This window comes from Thermobia domestica, chromosome 3 (genome assembly GCF_964235325.1).
Source record: "Thermobia domestica chromosome 3, izTheDome1.hap1.1, whole genome shotgun sequence".
Lineage (NCBI taxonomy): Eukaryota > Metazoa > Arthropoda > Insecta > Zygentoma > Lepismatidae > Thermobia > Thermobia domestica.
The window spans coordinates 71,193,595-71,213,902 of record NC_137456.1 but is presented as its reverse complement, the minus strand read 5'-3'; the positions used below and the strand labels follow the sequence as shown (position 1 = coordinate 71,213,902).

Here is a 20,308-nt window from a genome sequence, read left to right as displayed (position 1 = left end):
GAACACATACGTTGGTAAGTCCAACGTTTTTTTTAATATATATATATATATATATATATATATACTTCTTTCTTCGGATTCCCAATAAAGTTGACTACTGAAAAGCTGAGTTATAGATTCTATATTAAAACAACTTCGCTAGACATGTTCAGTATACACATTGCCTTACATACAGAACAATACATTAGTTCTTAATGCATGTCTGAAATAATAGTGCTTCGTATAGAATTTTACTTCATCCAATCGTAATAGCACAAAGATAAAAAATATTGCGAGGGATAATATTCTTATTACAGAGAAAAAGAGTTGAAATGACTTAACACTAACATTTTCTTTAAACAGAGATAATATTTTATTCTAATTTATGGAAGAAAGAAATAATAATTTGTAGTACAGTATTTTTATTAGGGTTATATATTCGTACAAAAGAATGTAAATACAATTGGGTCTGTCTTCAGAAAGAACGTACTTTTAGCCACAACCTACACTGCTTCTTTTCACCGTCTTCCAAGCAGAATCCTGGTTTTGTTTTGATGCACGAAATACCTGAAACAAAAATCAGAAAATATTTAAAATATTAAATTCAGTGTGCTTAACTTGGTTGTACTTAACAATACAAAGTATCTTAACATTTTTGAGATTAAATGGACAAAATCTGTTCCGTCAGGTATGGACTTTTGGGTTGCACGTAGAAAAATTATGAAGTGTTTATTGATGCTGAACAACAACTCAAAATGTATTACTATTCAAAAGTAAGTGGGTACCCCAATGGTGTTCGAGGTACCATGGGGTATCTAATGTCTGTATTTTTTAGATATGTGGAAATGTATGTCTCTAAAATGTAAGGAACTGACATTTGTTTACCGAAAACCTCAACTCGGTAAGCCTTAGGGATATTGAGATATGGGAAAATAAAGAGCGACACCATAGAAGTGTGGGGTTTGCGTACTAGGTGGTGCAGTTTTGGAAACGTAATTACGAGGGCTTACAACAACCTCAAAAGTAGTTTCAATTAAGTACACTACACACACACCCTGATGGGGGTTTTCGGGTGTCATGATATTCGCAGAACTCATTTCTAAATATTCTAAAATATGTCTTAATAACGTTTTAAATAACGTTAGAGGTGTGTGTTTACCGAAACCGCAAGTCGGTACGCCTAACAGTTACCGAAATATGATGAAATAAAAAGCGACACCATAGGTACGTGGAGCTTGCATATTAGACAGTACAATTTAGAAAATTAATTAAAATATGACTATCAAGATATTGTCAAATAAAGAGAGGATCCATACAGTTATGGGGTTTTCGTGTTAGGTGGTAAAATTTCCGAAACCGGTCATGGAAAGTTAATAAGCATCAGTATCAATTTCATCTTAAAATAATTAGGTATTTCCATGGAGTTTAAGAACATCATGGGGTCTACCAAGATTAAATTTTAAAAGTTTTGGAAAATATATTTTGACATTTGTAAAGAGTACCGTATTAGAAATATGTATTTACCTAAAACTTCCAGCTAGTACATCTAGCAGCTAGAGAGACACCATACACCATCTTGAAATTTCAGAAAACAATTATTAGTCCTAACAAAAGTTAAATAAGATGGTACTTATATGGGTTAAGTGAGTACCTCAGACTCGTCAGTACAATTTCGATCGAAAGATTAATTCAGCTCTAAATTTTCTTTGGACAATTCCAAGCGTTCATCGGGCTCTGAAATAAAGTGAACATTTTTTGTCAATATCTAATATAGCAAGCGAGATATAAGGAATTATGTATTTTATGACGTCGTAAAAATAGAGACCCACATGGATTTGTACTTTTGAGTATTTGCTGTAAGAAGAAGAAATTTCAGAAAACAACCGTATATACCTTAATAGACAATTAAATGGGCGGGGCACAGTGGCTTAGTGGTAGAGTGCTTACCTCTGGTGTATTGGGTTCTTGGTTCGATCCACGGCCAAGTCAGTTTGTAGTGGACATCGTATTCGTGGGTTTTCTCGGGGTACTCTCTTTCCTCCCACCTTTGCATTCCATCAATTCTGTCAACAACATTCACTTGCTTTAATCATAATCTCCCTGAGACTAAAATGCATAATCGTGGGTCGCTACACAAATATTTCCTTTTATTTAATTTTAAAATTAAATAGGGAGTTAAGTATGATCGTATTTCTATGGGTTAAGTGAATACTCCAATAGTTTCTGCAAAAAAAAAAAAAAAAAAAAAGATTAGTTAAATACCCTACCACTAAGCTACTGTGTCCCCGCCCACTGAATTGTCTATTAAGGTATATACAGTAGTTTTCTGAATTTTTTTCTTATAGGAAAGACCCAAAAGTACAAATCCATAAAGATATCTATTTTTACGTCATAAAATATATAATTCCTTATATCTTAGTTACTATCTTAGATATTGACAGCGAATTTTCATTCTTTTGCACAGCTCGATGAACCCTTGGAATTGCCTGAAGAAAACCTAGGACTGAACTAATCTTTCGATCGAAATTGTACTGAGGTACTGATTTAACCCATAGAAGTACCATCTTATTTAATTTTGTTGCGACCAATAATTGTTTCCGAAATTTCAAGCTTTTATTTCACAGTGTTTCTCCAGATGTTAGATGTACTAGCTGGAAATTTTGGGTAAATACATATTTCAAATACTGTTAACAAATGTCAGATTATATTTTCAAAAGCTTTTAAAATTTAATTTTGGTAGACTCCATGATGTTCTAACACCCCATGAAGATATCTAATTACTTTAAGATGAAATTGCTACTGGTGTTTATTAACTTTCCATGACCGATTTCGGAAATTTTAGCATCTAACACGAAAATCCCATACCTGTATTGGTCCTCTCTTTATTTGACAACATCTTGATAGCCGTTAGTCATATTTTAATTCAATTTCCGAATTGTAGCGTCAAGTATGCAAGCCCCACATACCTATAGTTTATTCCCCCCAAAAAAAATCAGTTCTTTACATTTTAGAGACATGTATTTCCATATATCTAAAATGCAGAAATTAGGTACCGCATTGGAACCCCATTGGAGTACTTACTCACTTTTGCATAGCAAGGTAAAAACGCCAGTGGTTCTCACTTTAAGTTTGAAAACATACTATTTTGTCTCTTCTCTGAGCATCGTGAATCTGTCGGAGCTGTACCATAGTTGGAAAGACTCACTGATCCTTCCTATAGTGACCATGTAGTCAGAATTCAAAAAGGAGTAGCCCTTGAAGGAAAAACAATATTTTAAAATCCTTGCACCAGTAGTCGTCACCTTAAAATCACAATGTTCCAGTAGTAGTCAGGATTTTCTACCAGTGTTCATCACTCAAATAACTTGACAATTTATTCAAAAACGCACTGTGTATCAGTTTAGGGTTGAGAATACAATATAACGTAGTAAGCTTAATAACTTTGCATCACTTTTAGCACTCAAGAAAGAAAATAAAAACGTTTTTACATACTTTTTAAAGCAATTTCAGAAAGAAAAATGTTAACTAAATTCAAAAGTTAACTGTATATCACTTCCACGTTGAGTACAATATTAAATACTATGTTTAATAACTGTACGTCACTTTAAACTCTCGAGAATGAACATCAACGTTTGTACATACATTTTAAAAACAATCTGAGAAACAAAATAAGTTAACTGAATTCAAAATTTAATTATACATCACCTTAAGCTTAAGAATACACTATAAAATGCTGAGATTAATAAAAAATGAAATCTAAGTTTAACGTCCCACGGTTATGCCGGTTAGGATAAGGAGACGGTGATAATGAGAAATGAATGAAATGGTGGAATGAAGAAAGTGGGAATAAACGGGAGAACCCCGAGAAAACCCACGAGCAAGGTGTTTGTCCACCACAAAGTCCACCAAAGAAATATCGAAAAATACAGCAATATCGAAATATAAACAATATCAAAAATCGAAAATATAGAAATATGAAAGAGATAATGTTAAAAAATATGGATATATCGAACAAAAATGGATATATGATCTTGGAATACGATTTGGTGGAATAATGAGGGAGAAAATAATCATTGATTAAATATTAAATTGAAAAGAAATAAGAGCCTGACGCTCAAATACTTATCTATCCGGCACCCATCTTGATCCCCATAAAATATCATGAAGTGCTTCATTGATTCTAAACCCAATAATAGTAATTTAACAATAAACACAATATATAATTTACTACGCACCTTGAAATGTAGAAATTAATGATTGTAATCCCCAGCTTTCCAATAGACTTTGATTTCTCCAAATGAAGATTCGGATATCTTGTTTCTTCTCAAGCAATAATGGGTTACAATAATCAGTTGCAGTCCAAAGCCAAGTCACTAAGTTAAGCATAAATATAAAAGAATTCATTAGTTAGATGCATACAAAATCCTACGCATGTAAATCCGAATCTACTTGTATTAAATTGTAAATTTAAACAAACTAAATTATACTACAGTTATAGTGACATCAAACATACATTAAATAAGGTATACAGGGTGTCTCAAAAGTCCCCTGACATAGGGTAACTGTTATTATCAGAGTTACAACAGAATGTAGGAGGGAAAAGCATATCCAATTATGATGTTTTCAATCTAAAGTGAAGGAATTTTTAAAATCGGATGGCCCGTTTGCGCTGTACACTCTCTATGCGCCCAATGTGAAATGAAAATGCAACGTTGCCATTTACCTGGATCCACAACAGAAGTGAGTGAAGTTACTGTCTTTTACGCTAACATGTCGATGGCCAGCCCCCGTTTCAAACAGTAACTTCATTCACTTATGTCGTGGGTCCAGGTAAATGACAACGTTGCATTTTCATTTAAAATTGGGTGCATAAAGAGTATACAGCACATTCATCTTGTCCGATTTTTTAAAAAAGTGTTCACTTTAGATTGAAAACGTCATATTTCGAGATGTTTTTCCTCTTACATTTTGTCGTCAGGGAACCTCTGTCAGGGAACGTTTGAGACATCCTGTATACATCATAAGAAGTTCCTTTCTAAATTCTACACGGATGTGGTTTCATTGAATGTGAGGTGGGTGATACACATTAGGCCTTTTGGGAGTACGTCACACGGACGACCGTAATTTTGTGTTCAAAATTTTTATGAACTGGTGGGATATGTGATACATATGGCCACGGGCTAGAATTTTCTCAGTATGTCAAATATGCAATCAGATTTCATGCAATCAGATTCCATGCTTAATTTGGTGAAAAGCTATTGCCAATTGAACGTTACATTTACCTCTTTCTTGCAGATGTTGAACCATGCCGTTAGCACGTGAGGAATGGATCGAAATAATCAAACTGTGGGGCGGGAGGAGTATATGTGCAGTGGTTGCCGATTGCAGAGTCATCCACAATGTGACTCTGTGTCACATGTTTCAGTGTCACAGTAATTAACTAAATTTGAGAAGACGGGCACATTCGTGAACATACATCGTAGCGGTTCAAACTCGCGGGACCTTGTTCCTTCCCCATTTTGAACCGGTACATGAAAATGCCATTTACTCCATGTTTGCCTGCGCCGATTTTGAAAATTCCTTCACTAATCGATTTCTCCCGTCGAGTACTACAAGAATCAGTTAAAATCTCGCGGGCCCTTTTTTCTTCCCCATTTTGAACCGGTACATGAAAATGCGATTTTCTTCATGCTTGCCTGCGCCGATTTTGAACATTCCTTCACTAATCGATTTCTCTCGTCGAGTACTACAAGAATCAGTTAAAATCTCGCGGTCCTTTTTTCTTCTCATTTTGAACCGGTACCTGAAAATGCGATTTTCTTCATGTTTGCCTGTGCCGATTTTGAAAATTCTTTCAGTAATCTATTTCTGTCGTCGAGTACTACAAGAATCAGTTAAAATCTCGCGGGCCCTTTTTTCTTCCCCAAGCCAATATTTTTTGTATATTTTGAATGTATTCAAGTATGGAACAAAAGTATTATATAATTCCCTTAGTAGGCTTCTCAACTTAATATTTTTCAACTTAAATTTTATTTTAATTATTTATTTTCTTGTGACTCAATATTTAATTGCAATCGTTCATTGGGGAGAAGGGTGGCCATTCTCAAATATATAAATATAGTATTCTTAAAATTTATGTGTTCTCGTACTATTAGTTTCTTCCACTAGACCTGGAAATTGCAAAATTAATACCTGGAAAACCTGGAAAATTCAGGAAAATTGAGTTCCATATTTATCTATGAACACTGCTATTTACAATTTTTTTCGAATAGGGAGAACTGTACAAAAGGGTGTTTTGGGAATGGTATAACAATAGGTTTCTGGGAGTGTTGTTCGAAATGAAATCTTTCTGGGAGTGTTGTTCGAAATGAAATCTTTAAGTTTTACGTCCCACTATTATACTGGCTAGGCTAAAGATAACGGGGTGTTGTTCGGTGGGGGTCAATGTTGCAAATTTTGGGTAAAGTCGCTAAATAAGGGGAATTCGACCTCAACGATAGCGTAGGTTGACCATAAAATTTTCAGTTAAAAACGGGACAGGTTCTTGCAACCCTAGACTTTTAGATCTACCTTTGTTCTTATCAGTGCCTTGATATCAGATTTCCTCCTCTCTCTCTTTGTTACAGAGCGGGTACTTATCAAAAAGGAAAGACACGTTGAAATTTGTTCGACACACAACCAACTGCTAAAACCTCTGCTGCCTTTCGAGCAGTACTGCGAACTATAGAGTATGTTTAATATAGGGAATTTCAGTTCAGTTTTTGCCGCTTTGTTATTATTTATACTTTTAAAAGGAGTAAAGGTATTGGGTTTGTTATTTACTTCTTTCATTTACATAAAACGGGACGAATACTACTTTTTTCCATCTACTGACGGAACGGCCGCGACACGCCCCTAAAACGGGACTGTCTCGGTCAAAACGGGACGTATGGTCGCCCTACGATAGCGACAAAAAAAAATTCCGATTGGAGACTTTTTTGGGTGATTTTTAAATGACGATTTACCTACTTACACATTTAGCGACTTTTTGCTGCAAACAAAATGTTCATCTGTAGAGAAGCATTATTAGTTCAAAACAGTTTTTTCTGTTTGTTTGTTTTAATCAGCGCAAGTGATGAAGAGTTTGAAAATACAGCGTCAGGGCCGGCGCGAGGGGGGATCGAGCCGTGCCACCGCCCAGGGCGGCACGTCTAGTGGGCGGCAAAATTTGAAAAAGAAAAGAATATTATTAAAATATAATGCTTCGTAATAGGCCCACATGGAAAAATAAAATTGTGTTCCCTGAGAATGTAATTTAAACTTACTTCACTCAGATTCGGGAAATTCAAAGCATTCCCCCTCATTTTCAATTATCAAACTACTAGCCACAGGTATCTCGTTCAAGATTTCCCTTGCAGCAGCGTAGATAAGATTTTCAGCTAGAGCGGATAAGATTGTCAAGTGTCGTTTATATTTTTTTTTCTATTCAGCAATATTCTAACGCTCCACTCCAAGTACGCAAAAGGTACACTCCCACTTGAGACAGGCGGTTCTAGCCTACAGCACCTAGAGACATTTAGGTTTTAGCAGCGAGTTTTTAACCAATTTACAAATTGTTCATTATCATGTCTTATCAACAATATATATAAATATATATATAATTGTTTTTATATTTAAGCAATACAAATCATGGCCGAACACATTAAAAGAACCATGGGAGGGCAAAATAAATGCGACCATTACTGAGGAAAAGATGTCCAAAATTTTTTAAATTCCTATTCTTAGTGAGTAAATTGAAAGTAAAATACTGTTTTTGTTGAGAGCTGCAACATATTATACTATAGTGCTAGACTGTACACCAGATATTTCTGGTACAAAGGATCGTTCGTTTTGTACAAATCACATACAATAATGGAGAATGGCTTACAAAAATTTGCGAACACTTTCTTGGTTTCGTACCAGTAAAAGACATCACTGGTCTAGCTAGAACTGACAGAAGTAATAATTAAACGGCTAAAAGAAATGAACTTCTATCGAAGATATGAAGGGCCAAAGATATGACAATAGTTCCAATATGAAAAGAAAAAATAAATTCTCAAGATTTACATGTTTCTTTACTAAACTTTATCGTTAACGATGTAGCCACAACATCTCAAGTCCACCGTTTCATTTTTTTTTTTTTTTTTGTATAGTTAAAAAAAAGTTTCTGACTTCTTTTCTGCGTCAGTTCAACGTTGGGCCATACTAAAGGAACCTATTAGCAGCCTCACTTTAAAACCATTCAGCACCACAAGATGGGAGAGTCGAGTTGATGCTCTGACTTCACTTAGATATCAAATAGAGGCTTATGATACCTTACTTCAAATAAGTAACGACAATATAATAGAATGATCGCCCATGATGTTCTGTGTATAGCAAACCACCTGCGTGGCTTTACTTTCTTTACTCACTCGTTATGTGGTATGACTTTTCACTCCACATAAACATAGTAAACAAAAGTGTGTTTGATCCAGTAGGGTTTCTTTAAAACAAATCTGAGAACTTTCAGAGGAGCAGAAATGATGCAAAGTTTCAACCTTGCTTAATTGATGCGATGGAGTTGGCATCAGCATTAGATATGGATGATCCATGGATAGGCAATACAGTGCACGCTCGAAGTCGAAAGAAGAGACAGTTTCAATAGAAGGCAGAAGATGAAGCTATTGAAGATCCACAAACAAGATACAAGATCGATTTTTATTACAAACTTCTAGACGTGATTGTGTTAGATTTAAGAGAAAGGTTTGGGCAATTTAAACATCACAGCGAGTATTTCGATTTTCTTTACGATATAAATAATCTGAACGATATGCCACCTGAACTTTTGTCTGAAAAGTGCCTGCATTTTAATACGCGAAGAATCGAAAGATATTAACCCGTGATTTGAAAGACGAACTGAAACTATTAACCGCTATAATTAAGCCTAAAAGTTCATCAAAAGAGACTAAAATTAATCAAGAAATATGACTTTGCTCCCTATGTCAGTGTTGCAGTTATGATTTGGTTTATCTTACCAGTAACCGTGGCAAGTTGAGAAAGAAATTTTTCGAAACTTACTCTAAGCTTATTAAAAACTATCTACATTCTTCCATATCTCAAACACGTTTAAGTGCTCTAGTGATGATATCAATGGAACATCAATTGGCTGAAACATTGGACTACGCGAATGTGATAAAGGAATTTGCTCATACCAAAACAAGAAAAGTTTTTTCAATTAAACTATGTTAAATTGTGTATTTCTATTGTGTTTTAGTACATTATAAGTCTTAAGCTAATTACTTACTTTTGCCGTAATATTTGACTCACTATATTATCTTTTTGCTCCATACTCTATTGGAAACACCTTTTGATATAAAATAAGCTTAAAAATTAAAATTCTTAGTCGAACTAAAGCATACATTAAAAAAAACTGTATGCCCTGCTGTATATCACGTACAGCAAAATCGAGCATACTGAATATTGTGTCATGTATGGAGTCGTTTAAATATTAAAGCATTCGAGAGAGGCAGTTCAATTTTTTGTTTACTTTTCCTTTTCATACATGTTTTTAAATATGGTATCTTACTTTTTCTTAATATCTGAATGTCTTCTGTCAAAATAAGGTTTGTGGATTAAAGGGGCGGCATTTGAAAGTACAGCCCAGGGCGGCAAAACTGCTAGCGCCGGCCCTGTACAGCGTACTCACTACTCCACAATCCTGCATTGTTATGTTACCCTTGCCCTCTAACGAAGAATAACTACAAACTTGATGTCCTTTAGTTCGCCGAGTTTCCGTTGAGAGACACACGTAATACATCATTACCGATAGCAACAAGATTAGCTATAGATGCGTGAATAAAGGCGAAGAAGGTGTTTGTTATATTTGTCCTCTGGGGTCTTTTAATTATTCTGCACGTTTTCTTTTACAAAAAATTGCTTAACGTAAGTACTGTAGTGTTAATTATTTCGGAACTATTTTGACCACAACATGAACAAAAGTACCCGAAACAACCTGAAATGATCCCTGAATTAAAGGATTGGTTGCGCTCTGTTTACAAAGATGTGAATACAACCAGCGGCGCAAATCTGTCTTCAACATTGGGGGGGGGAGAGGGTAAGACCGTTACCATACTTTTTTTGGCGATGTCCAAAATACTTATGAAGTTGAAAAACAATGTTGTGGAGGATCAGAGTTGTCTTTAGCGTTAGGAGGCTGCAGATTTGAGGCTTATTCTGGGGGACATCTATTTTATCTCACGTTCCTTTGTAGCAATCGGACAAAAATCATCAAATTTCTCCCAAAAAACACATTTCAAATCGGATTATTTGGGAGAAGTCCCCCTCAGTTCCAAGATTGGAGGGGACATGTATCCGTCATCCCCCCCCCCCCCCCCCCGGGATTTGCGCCAGTGAGTAGAACATATTGTTTAGTTTACATCTACAACTTTTACAATGCTTATAGACAATGAATTTCTCGATTATTTCTTATAGCGACTTTTCACCCAAAATTGGAGTCGTCACCTCTCGTTTCGCAAACTTATTGCCAACATTTTAGAAACTGGTTGCGGGGAGAGCTACAATGGATGATTCAAGTTATTTCGTCGCTTCCGCTGTGAACCTAAGTACAAGATTCCAAAAGTCACATTTTTTTTTGGTTCCAAACAATATGTCTGCTGGGTGAAAGCATAGACTGGAATGTGTTGCCTTTCCTACCTTATCTTTAATCCCATAGTAGCTTCTTTCCCAAAGTTAAAAAAATGCAATTCTTCCTTTCTTAATAGTACTTATTACCCAAAGTATTACGTAAGCATTGTATGTTACTTATGTAGCTCACAGAGCCGCAGCTATGGGCGAGCAAGCAAAGCACGTGTCCCGGGCGCGTGGTTGGAGGGGCGCCTAAAAGAGAGGTTATATATTAGTACTTTTCCTGGCGGTATTTAATACTTTTCATCAGAGTGCGAAATCATGAAATCAAAGTGAGAGGAAAAAATGAAATGAAATCTTTGAGTTTTACGTCCCACGGTTATGCCGGTTAGGCTAAAGGAGACGGTGATTATGAGAAATGAATGAAATGGTGGAATGAAGTAAGTGGGAGGAAATGGGAGAACCCCGAGAAAACCCACGCACACGGTGTTTGTCCACCACAAGGTTCACTTGGCGGGGCTAGGATCGAATCCGGGACCCCAAGCACCAGAGGTGAACGCTCTACCACTGAGCCACCGCGGCCCTAAAAGTGAGAGGAGACTGGAGGAGTGAAGAGAGAGAGAGAGAGAGAGACAGAGAGAGAGAGAGAGAGAAGAAAACGCTCGCACTTTTACACTTCAAAGTAAATTAAGTCATTTATTTTTTCTGTCCCCCTCCTCCCCCTCCCCGAAGTTCTACTGTCAAAGTAAATAGCTAAAAACACTCCCAGGCCAGAACCGCATCTACGTTGGAAATTTGATCGAGATCGGTCGGTCGGTGCAAGAGATTAAGAAAAAATGAAATGAAACCTTTGAGTTTTACGTCCCACAGTTATGCCGGTTAGGCTAAGGGAGACGCTGATGATGAGCAATGAATTAAATTGTGGAATGAAGTAAGTGGGAGGAAATGGGAGAACCCCGAGAAAACCCACGCACACGGTGTTTGTCCACCACAAGGTTCACTTGGCGGGGCTAGGATCGAATCCGGGACCCCAAGCACCAGAGGTGAACGCTCTACCACTGAGCCACCGCGGCCCCCGGCCGGGAATCGAACCCGGGTGTCCCACGCCAAAGGCGTGTTCACTAACCACTTAGCCACGAGTGAGCTCATCTGTGAGGCAGTGTAAACCCCCCAAAAAAGAAAGAAAATAAACGCACACTGGATGTTTGCGCAACTGAGGATCAAAACATTCTCAATGGAGTATGAGAAATAGTAAACGTCAATCAATATGTGCTTTTGCTTATTCATTACTTCGTTAATACTTAATTCCTTCTAGAAATAGTGAAACAATACTATGAAGAAACACTAATTAAACTAATAACAATTACGTTGTATTTCTTACCATACCGTTTTTACCACCCATAGAATTTCAACCTAGTACTATACTGCATTAGTCACGCCGTAACGAAAGCTAAAATTCAAAGACCTGGCACTCGTAACTGTTGAAGCTGTGTTGTAGCTACCTGTATATCACGCGGCCTGCGTTGGTACTCCTCAACATAAATACGTCACAGCCCAAAGCCAGGAAACATCACAAACAGAAGACAGGGGCACAAGCAGTGCCTGACACTTCACGAACTCAAACCCACCAAGACTCAACTCAACATGACCTTCAATTACGTTCTAGAAACCAAACCAATGCTAAGGCACAAACTTACCAACTTCCTATATGAAAACACAAGAAAAAAAATCTAACGTTTTGGTTCCAAAGTGATGACATAACAATAATACTAAAAAGTTTTTTTTAATTTTCAGTAACCCAAACATTAATTAACTAGGGAACATAACAAAGCAAAAATAAATAAATTAAATTAAAAAATAAAAACCTGACAAGTAAGCTCTCCCTGACTACTTTTTTTTTTAAAATTTCAGTGAGGCTGTAAAATATGCCAATATCTTCGTAATATATATATATTTCATTGTAAACAAGTTCTTTAAACAAAAGAAAGCTCTGAGAGCGCTTACCTCTGACGCGGTAGGTCCCTGGTTCGATTCCTGCTCCCGACAAATAGGCTTTTGGTGAACACTGTAGGTGTGGTTATTCTTAAGACTTTCCAGTTTCCTTACATTTTCTTGATTCCACCATTATCATGTATCTCATCGTCACCTTCTCTCTTACATTGATGTACAATCATGGGGCGTTAAACTAAAAGAAAAAAAATCTTGCAAATATCCTAGTAAAAATGAGTTTTCTAAACTACACTAGTGGCCCCGCGTAGCGTAGTCGCTAACGCTCTCGCCTTCGGTGCGAACGGTCCCGGGTTCGATCCCGGTGGGGGAACTCGGTCGAAAAAGTATCAAAAGATTTTAAGTCCAGCCATCCTGAATGAGGTTTCCTTGGCTTTTCCTCATTCACAGCAGGCAAATGCCGGAGTGGTACCTAACATATAGGTCCCAGGCCGTTTTCTTCCTTCCCAAATCCAAAAATGAAAATGAAATCTTTGAGTTTTACGTCCCACGGTTATGCCGGTTAGGCTAAAGGAGACGGTGATGATGAGTAATGTATGAAATGGTGGAATGAAGAGAGTGTGAGGAAACGGGACAACCCCGAGAAAACCCACGCACACGGTGTTTGTCCACCACAAAGTTCACTTGGCGGGGGCTGGGATCGAACCCGGGACCCCAAGCACCAGAGGTGAGCGCTCTACCACTGAGCCAGCGCGACCCATGATTTAACAGAGAAAATACATATATTGTACATTATAATTACATTACATTACCAATCTTTCGCAATTAATAAACCACAAGTCATTACACAAGCGTGGTTGGTTCGAAGTTTAGCATCCAATTCAGGTCCGAGGCTATCTGAGACTTGGTTCTAGATCTTTAACGTGGAATACGCACCACATGAGCTTCCAGAAGATTCGAATGAACGGGAGGATGAGGAAGATTTCCCCTCTCCAAGTAATTTAATAGTGTTCACTCTAAAGATAAACCGTATATAACTCTATAACTCTCAATCTTTGTCGTTGCAGGGCACTAGTTTGAAGTGAGGTGATCGTGAACAAAAATTGACCTGATGAGAGAGCATTTTCGTATTATGATTTATTACGATATTCGGCAAGGGTTAACACAACAACAATGTGTTCATCAGATAACTTACTTTTCCTGATGAAGCCCCATCTCAGACAATTTACAGGTGGTTTCAGGAATTCACGTGTGGTCAGCTCAGCCTGACTGATGGAGATTGTGCAGGTAGTCCATCGACAGTCATTGTGCCCAAAAACGTTGCTGCTGTTCGTGAAATTATGAACACTGATTGGCATGTGACTTATCGCGAAATTCAGGAAATCTTAGGCATTGTAATGAGCCAAATACAAATAATATTGCACTATTATTTACGTGTAAAAAAACTTTGCACTCGTTGGATCCCACACAATTTAAGCCGCGCACAAAAGACGCCCGTGTAAAGTGGTGCAAAGTTATAACGAAACTGTTCAAGTCTGGATCATCTAATTCGGTGTTTAACATTGGAGCAGGTAATGAAACTTGGATATATACGTACGAACCGGAAACTAAACGACAATCTGCTGTGTGGGTGTTCCGCGAGAACCTAAACCAATCAAAGTTGTTCATGCACACTGTGCCTCCAAACAAACGATTGCATAAGTTTTTGGTAAATCAGGTCATATTGCAACTGTACCATTGGAGAATTGCAGAACAGTCAATGCAGAATGGTACACAACCATATGTCTATCAGAAGTACTGAATGTGAGCAAACAGTTCAACCGTCGTATCATTCTGCACACGACTATACGAGCTCGCACACAGCAGCTGCCACAAATGATTTTCTGGACCAGGAAAGCGAAGTCATGACATCCGGCTTATTTCCCTGATTTAGTTCCCAGTGATTTCTTTTTGTTCCCAACAATATAGAACATGTTGCGTGGGAAGCGCTTTTGCACCTCCAGAAGAAGCCATCGAGACATACAAACTGCAGGTTTCACAGATACCAACCTCGGAGTGGCATACCTGTTTCAAGATTTGGTTCTATCGCATGAAAATGCACTGCTATTCATGGGGAGTACTTTCAAAAGCAATAAAAAAATGCACTTTCATGTTCTTGCGTTCTATCATTTTCCCGAAACTTTCAGTGCAACCCTCGTATTGCATCACTGAGATATAAATAGCTTTGATTGTATATCTAGAAAAGTCACCCTCTCGTAAGAAGCTTCATTTGAACCCTTCGAGTTACTGCACTTCCCACCTGGATACAACAGGGTAAACGTAGTCTCAAGCAGGCCCGAAACCAGCCACATATGTTTAGAGGGACCATGAATATATTAGGGGGGCAAGTCATCAAAACTTCTCTTACAAATATCTAAATTGTGTTTTCTGTATTGAGGTCTGGAGGGGCCATGAAAAGTTTAGGGGGCAGTTGCCCACTAGCCTCCCCCTCTACTTACGGGCCTGGCCTCAAAACAAAACACTAGAATGTGCGCAACTGGGGATCAAAACACAAACGGAATAGGAGAAATAATTCAAGTGAATCAAAGCCTAGCATAGCGAGTTTTTGCGTATTAGTTGCTTTGTTAATACCTAATTCCTTCTAGAAATAGTGAAACAATACTATGAAGAAAAACTAATAACCGAATGAATCTCAAGGAACCGGAATAATTTCCGACTGATTAAACTAGTTATAAATTCTATAACTTACTGTTCCGTTGAAGGTCTCAACTCCAGCAAGTAGACCTACACAAAACCAAAACTAGGGAATTAAAAATTATTTTTCTTTTTTCATGTCGCACAGCTACGACCTTAGGCCAAAAGAGACTGACAATTAATAGAAGTGAACGCGTTTATGGAAGTAATTTGTTTCCACTCTCCCACCGAGAATCGGACGAGGGGCCACGTTTAGCAAGGCCACACGGAAATCACTAGACCAGTGGGGAAGACTACTAAAATACAAAGTAACAATATATTTAATTTATAGTAGAAATCAAATTAGTGTAAAGAATTGAGAAGGAATCTTATTCTAAATGCCAACAGGGTATATAGTATGCTATTTAACGCAGTTTATCTGAAATCGTGAACTGTGCACACCAGTGGCGTATTTAGGGGGGTGGCTTCCGGGCTTAAGCCCTCCCCAAAATCTTACTTAGTAAAGTAAATGAAATATCTTGCAGAATTTTCACATTTCCAGGCAAAGCCCCCCCCCCCGAAAGTTAACAAAGCCCCTCCCGAACAAAATCGTAAATACGCCACTGGTACACACCAATATCACGGAACGATTTTTATGACGGTGCCCTTAAACTATACCAACTAAAGAAGTAGACCCAATTATCTTCGTGACATTAGGGAATGCAGGCAGGCGCATTAGCCCAGGTTGGGCACAGCTATAAAGAAAACGCATGGAAACAAAGTAAAACATCTTTCAGTTTTACGTCCCGCTTGTAACCAGAGTCTGATCTAGAAGGTAAAAACTGGGGGGGGGGGGCAGAACCCAGACTATGGTAGGTATATCATGAGTTTACTATAAACTTTGAAAGAAATATTAATAATACCTTAAATTATATCTGTCACTCAAAAAACTGGGGGGCCTAGCGCCCCCGGCCCCGGGCTAGATCCGCCACTGCTTGTAACGTAATAAAATGTAATACAAGTACTTGATTGATCAAATCTGGTTATCATACCGTGAACCACCACTCGTAAAACAATGAAAATACAGTTACCAACTACTATGTGGTCTTCACGTTGCTGTTAGTAACCACATTATATCTTTACTATTACTTATCAATATATAACATGCTCTGTCTCATAACATCTATAGCATCTGTCCAAGTTAAAATTCAGTTGTTTTACGTTTTTACCAAGCACAGAATATGAACCCAGTCCAATCCTACAATAGTCTCACTGTGAAAGGTGAAATTAAACTGCCTGGCATTCAAACCCATGTCAGGCATTTGCTTTAACGTCCGTTGCAGACTCTCGTGGCGGCTTGCGTGCATACCCATGGCTTTCAACTATGGTTTAGTAACCAAATCAAGTGCCAAGACAAATACAAATAGCAAACACGCCAACTCTCCATATCAAGTTAACGCAGATGGGAGGGGAGGAATGTATACCTAAATTCCAAATTTATGTATCCAAAACAATGAAAACATGTTTTAATTTTGAAAATTATGTTTTCTAGACCAAATATGAACTAACCAGAGATTTCAAGGAACCAGTTCGTCATAAGCTAGAACCATCGCATATCACTAACTATTCAAAATTATATTACTAATTTCTAATATTTCAAACTACTAAGGCAAGGGAATGAGTTAATTTTTTGTGGAAGCTAATTTGAGCTCATTTTACTTTCATATATACATACCAATAAGCTGAAAGTTTCAAGAAGGCCTGAAGATGGTCAAAAAGGGTTCTCAAGCCCTCTCTCCTGGCTTACATCCTAGCTACGGACATGACCGTGTTATACTACTCTATGTGAAGATACGTTCCTCAACCAACATAGGACATTTTTTTCGATTACTTACGTAAAGAAAAAATATTTTATGCAACCTATATACACCTTTGAGTAATTTCAAAATGCTCCAAGATTTCAAATGACTTAATCCAACAGTCAATATTGTATGATATTTAAGTTATGAAATGAGAGCTCGGACCACGGTGGCTCAGTGGTAGTGTGGTCACTTCTGACGTGAGGAATTACTCCCTGTTCAATCCTTGTTCCAAGGTTAAGTACCATAAACTCCGTCGGTCCAGACCTACTATGTAAGTGAACCGGTAAAAATGCACTTTAAACAGAACATTCATAGGAACCAATACTAAACCGAGCCCTGCGGGGTGTCTAACCCCGTTCGCTTGCTGTCACTCGCTCAGTTATATTTCCCTTAGTAAGTAACACTGGAGATCTTATATTTGCAGGATTGGGGGAGAAACTAAAAGATACCCAAAATCACTTGTTCTGCTCAAAGTGCACTCTTACCAGTGAACGAAAATTAAGCAAACCTAACCAAAATATATTTATACGTAATTATGCCAGTTCTTTTTTTTCCTTTTTAATAGAACCACTCAATCGTAATAAAATAATCACCCTGACTACTAAGTAATCTTGACTCGCTATCGCTCACTTGGCATTACTATGTGAATTGAATATTGAGCTTTGATGAAGAAAGTAACCATCCTGGGTACCAACTCTCTTTACTTATATATGCGCACCAGCATTCTAGAACCTTCCCCGTAATTACTGTCAAAGTTGAAGAGCTATTGGGGCTTAACGGAATAAATAGGTCTACACTGTTCCCAAGTGCTTTGTGATGAACAAACACCATGGCCCTTTTTTCCACAGAGTTCTCTCGTTTCCTCCCACTTTCGTTATTCCAACATAATCATTCATTTCATAATCAGTCTCCCTCAGCCCCAGTGCATAATCGTGGGACATTAAACTTTAAAAAAAAAGAAAAGAAAAGAAAGATTAACGTAGTCTACACAAACTGCTACTTCTATAAACATACCTTCATACATTTACGTAAATAAAAAACAAACGAGCTTACGGAATCTCGCAGCACTGAGGTGAAAGTAAAACAAAACTAATTGAAATGTAAAATAGTAGATCTTCTAGTGCAGGAAAACCAACTTACTTGAAATCCTAGGTGAGTGACCACGATCAAAAATGCTTCCACTCTCCTTCTTATACTAATTTTGCACATCAAATGTCAAGCCAAGACGAAGCTAAGTCGCTTCTATGCTACTGAATTCTGGGTATTACAAAAATAATGACAACCCGCCCGCTAATGCTACCAATGAAAAGGATCCACCAGTTAGTAACCCCTACGGGCAATTTTACTATTGGGCAATGGAAATAAAAAAAAAATGCTTTTTACGTCAAGCAACTGATAGCAGACACTGATATATTACTTGTTTTCTCTGTTGTTTTTTAAACCTTTCAATACCCACGTATTTTTTCTGTAGTGGGACTGGGTTGTTAGTACACAAGATATACATGGAAAGATACAGCAGGCGGCGCGGTGTCTCATTGGTAGAGCGTTCACCTCCGGTGCTTGGGGTCCCTGGTTCGATCCCAGCTCGCGCCGTGTGGACTTTGTGGTGGACAAACACCGTGCTCGTGGGTTTTCTCGGGGTTCTCCCGTTTCCTCCCACTTTCTTCATTCCACCATTTCACTCATTTCTCATTATCACCGTCTCCTTTAGCCTAACCGGCATAACCGTGGGACGTTAAACTTAAAGATTTCATTTCATTTTCAAAGATACAGCACCGAGGCTACTAGGCTATATTAGAAGTAGATCCGTAGCTTTCATTCAAACCACATTAGAGAGCACGGTGGCTCAGTGGTAGATCCTTGTCTCTGTGGCGTGAGGTCCCTTGTTCGATCCTCGACCAAGTAAGTTTGGGGTGGGCAACATCGTGTGCGTGGATTTTCTCGGGGTACTCCTTTCCCTCCAACATTCTCATTCCATCAATTCTTCCATCATCATTCACTTACTTTGATCATCGTCTCCCTTACCCTAGCGGACATAAGTATGGGACGTTAAACTGAAAGATTTCATTTCAATTCATTTCATTTCTCAAACCACAGTACCTACCATCGAGAATCAAACCTGTTCTGCATAGGCAGCGAAGTTCTAACTACTTGGCCATGAGGAATCCCATCAGGGGTGTCATTTAGAGAGGGCAGGGAGGGGCAATTGCGCCCCTGAGATTGAGATTTATATAGATTTTATCAATAGAATAGTATGAAATCAGTAAGAAAACGCAAAATTTTACTTATATCAAGAGGTCTTGTCCCCCCCCCCAAGCAAAATCTGAAATGACGCTCCTGAATCCCATCGATGTATGTTTGGTTTGGTCAACAACATATTTTCCTCCTTTGCTTCTTTCTTTAGTGGTTGAATAATAATAATAATAATAATAATAATAATAATAATAATAATAATAATAATAATAATAATAATAATAATAATAATAATAATAATAATAATAATAATAATGAGTTTCTTCGTGGTTAAGCGGTTAGCGTACGCGCCTTTGGCATGAGAGACCCGGATTCGATTCTTGGCAGGAGTTCATGTGGTTCGAATTCCACGTTAATCAGTAGGTCCCGTCTCATATAGCCTCGCTGCTTAAAGGGACGTTAAACTCAAAATGAACTCAACTCAATAATAATAATAACATACATCCAGAAATGTTTTAGAGGTGGCTGCAAATCGGATGATTAATATGTATGCTTCATATACATAAAACAAAACGTAATAGACGACTAGTTAGCTTCCATGGGCACGTTGTATTACAGAAAGATCAGTATTATAAACGTAATTTGGAAGATGGTATAAATATAAAGAAGGCAACAATGTAATCCTGGTATCTTATGCGTTCATCACAGGGATGATACTGCATTGTAATATATATAGAATATAGGAATAGTCTATAGTTGTTTTAAGACATCGGAGAACTCCAGTATGTGACGTAAAATAAAGTGATAAACAACTCCGCTTTTTTCGCCTGTGATCAGTACTCCAACTAAGATTTTTTTTTTTTTAAAAAAAAAAGGTACATTGGAAGCTTGTACGGTGGCGTCAACTGCCGTGTCCCCGTACGAATCCTTCCATTTAACACAATGCTTCTTCACGACTGCCGGGTACGAAGAGTTGCTCGAGACAGTTGTTCTAAAGCTAACGGTGGCGGCGA

The 20,308-nt window shown here is 37.8% G+C and overlaps 1 protein-coding gene and 2 long non-coding RNA genes across 4 annotated transcripts in view; 1 reads left to right on the top strand and 2 right to left on the bottom strand.

The window, feature by feature from the left end:
• Positions 1–20,308, top strand: part of Cht6 (Chitinase 6) — a 334,867-nt gene that overhangs the window by 208,021 nt on the left and 106,538 nt on the right.
• Positions 1–20,308, bottom strand: part of LOC145680495 (uncharacterized) — a 79,992-nt gene that overhangs the window by 26,706 nt on the left and 32,978 nt on the right. The gene's annotated exons all lie outside the window — the stretch shown is intronic.
• Positions 357–18,685, bottom strand: LOC145681452 (uncharacterized). Of its 2 annotated transcripts, none has more exons than XR_014130783.1 (3): positions 18,243–18,685; positions 4,215–4,352; positions 357–546 (listed from the first exon to the last, which is right to left on the bottom strand). It is a non-coding gene; the product is annotated as an uncharacterized LOC145681452 (long non-coding RNA). The 2 variants fall into 2 exon arrangements; XR_014130782.1 differs by lacking the exon at positions 18,243–18,685 and adding an exon at positions 12,625–13,432.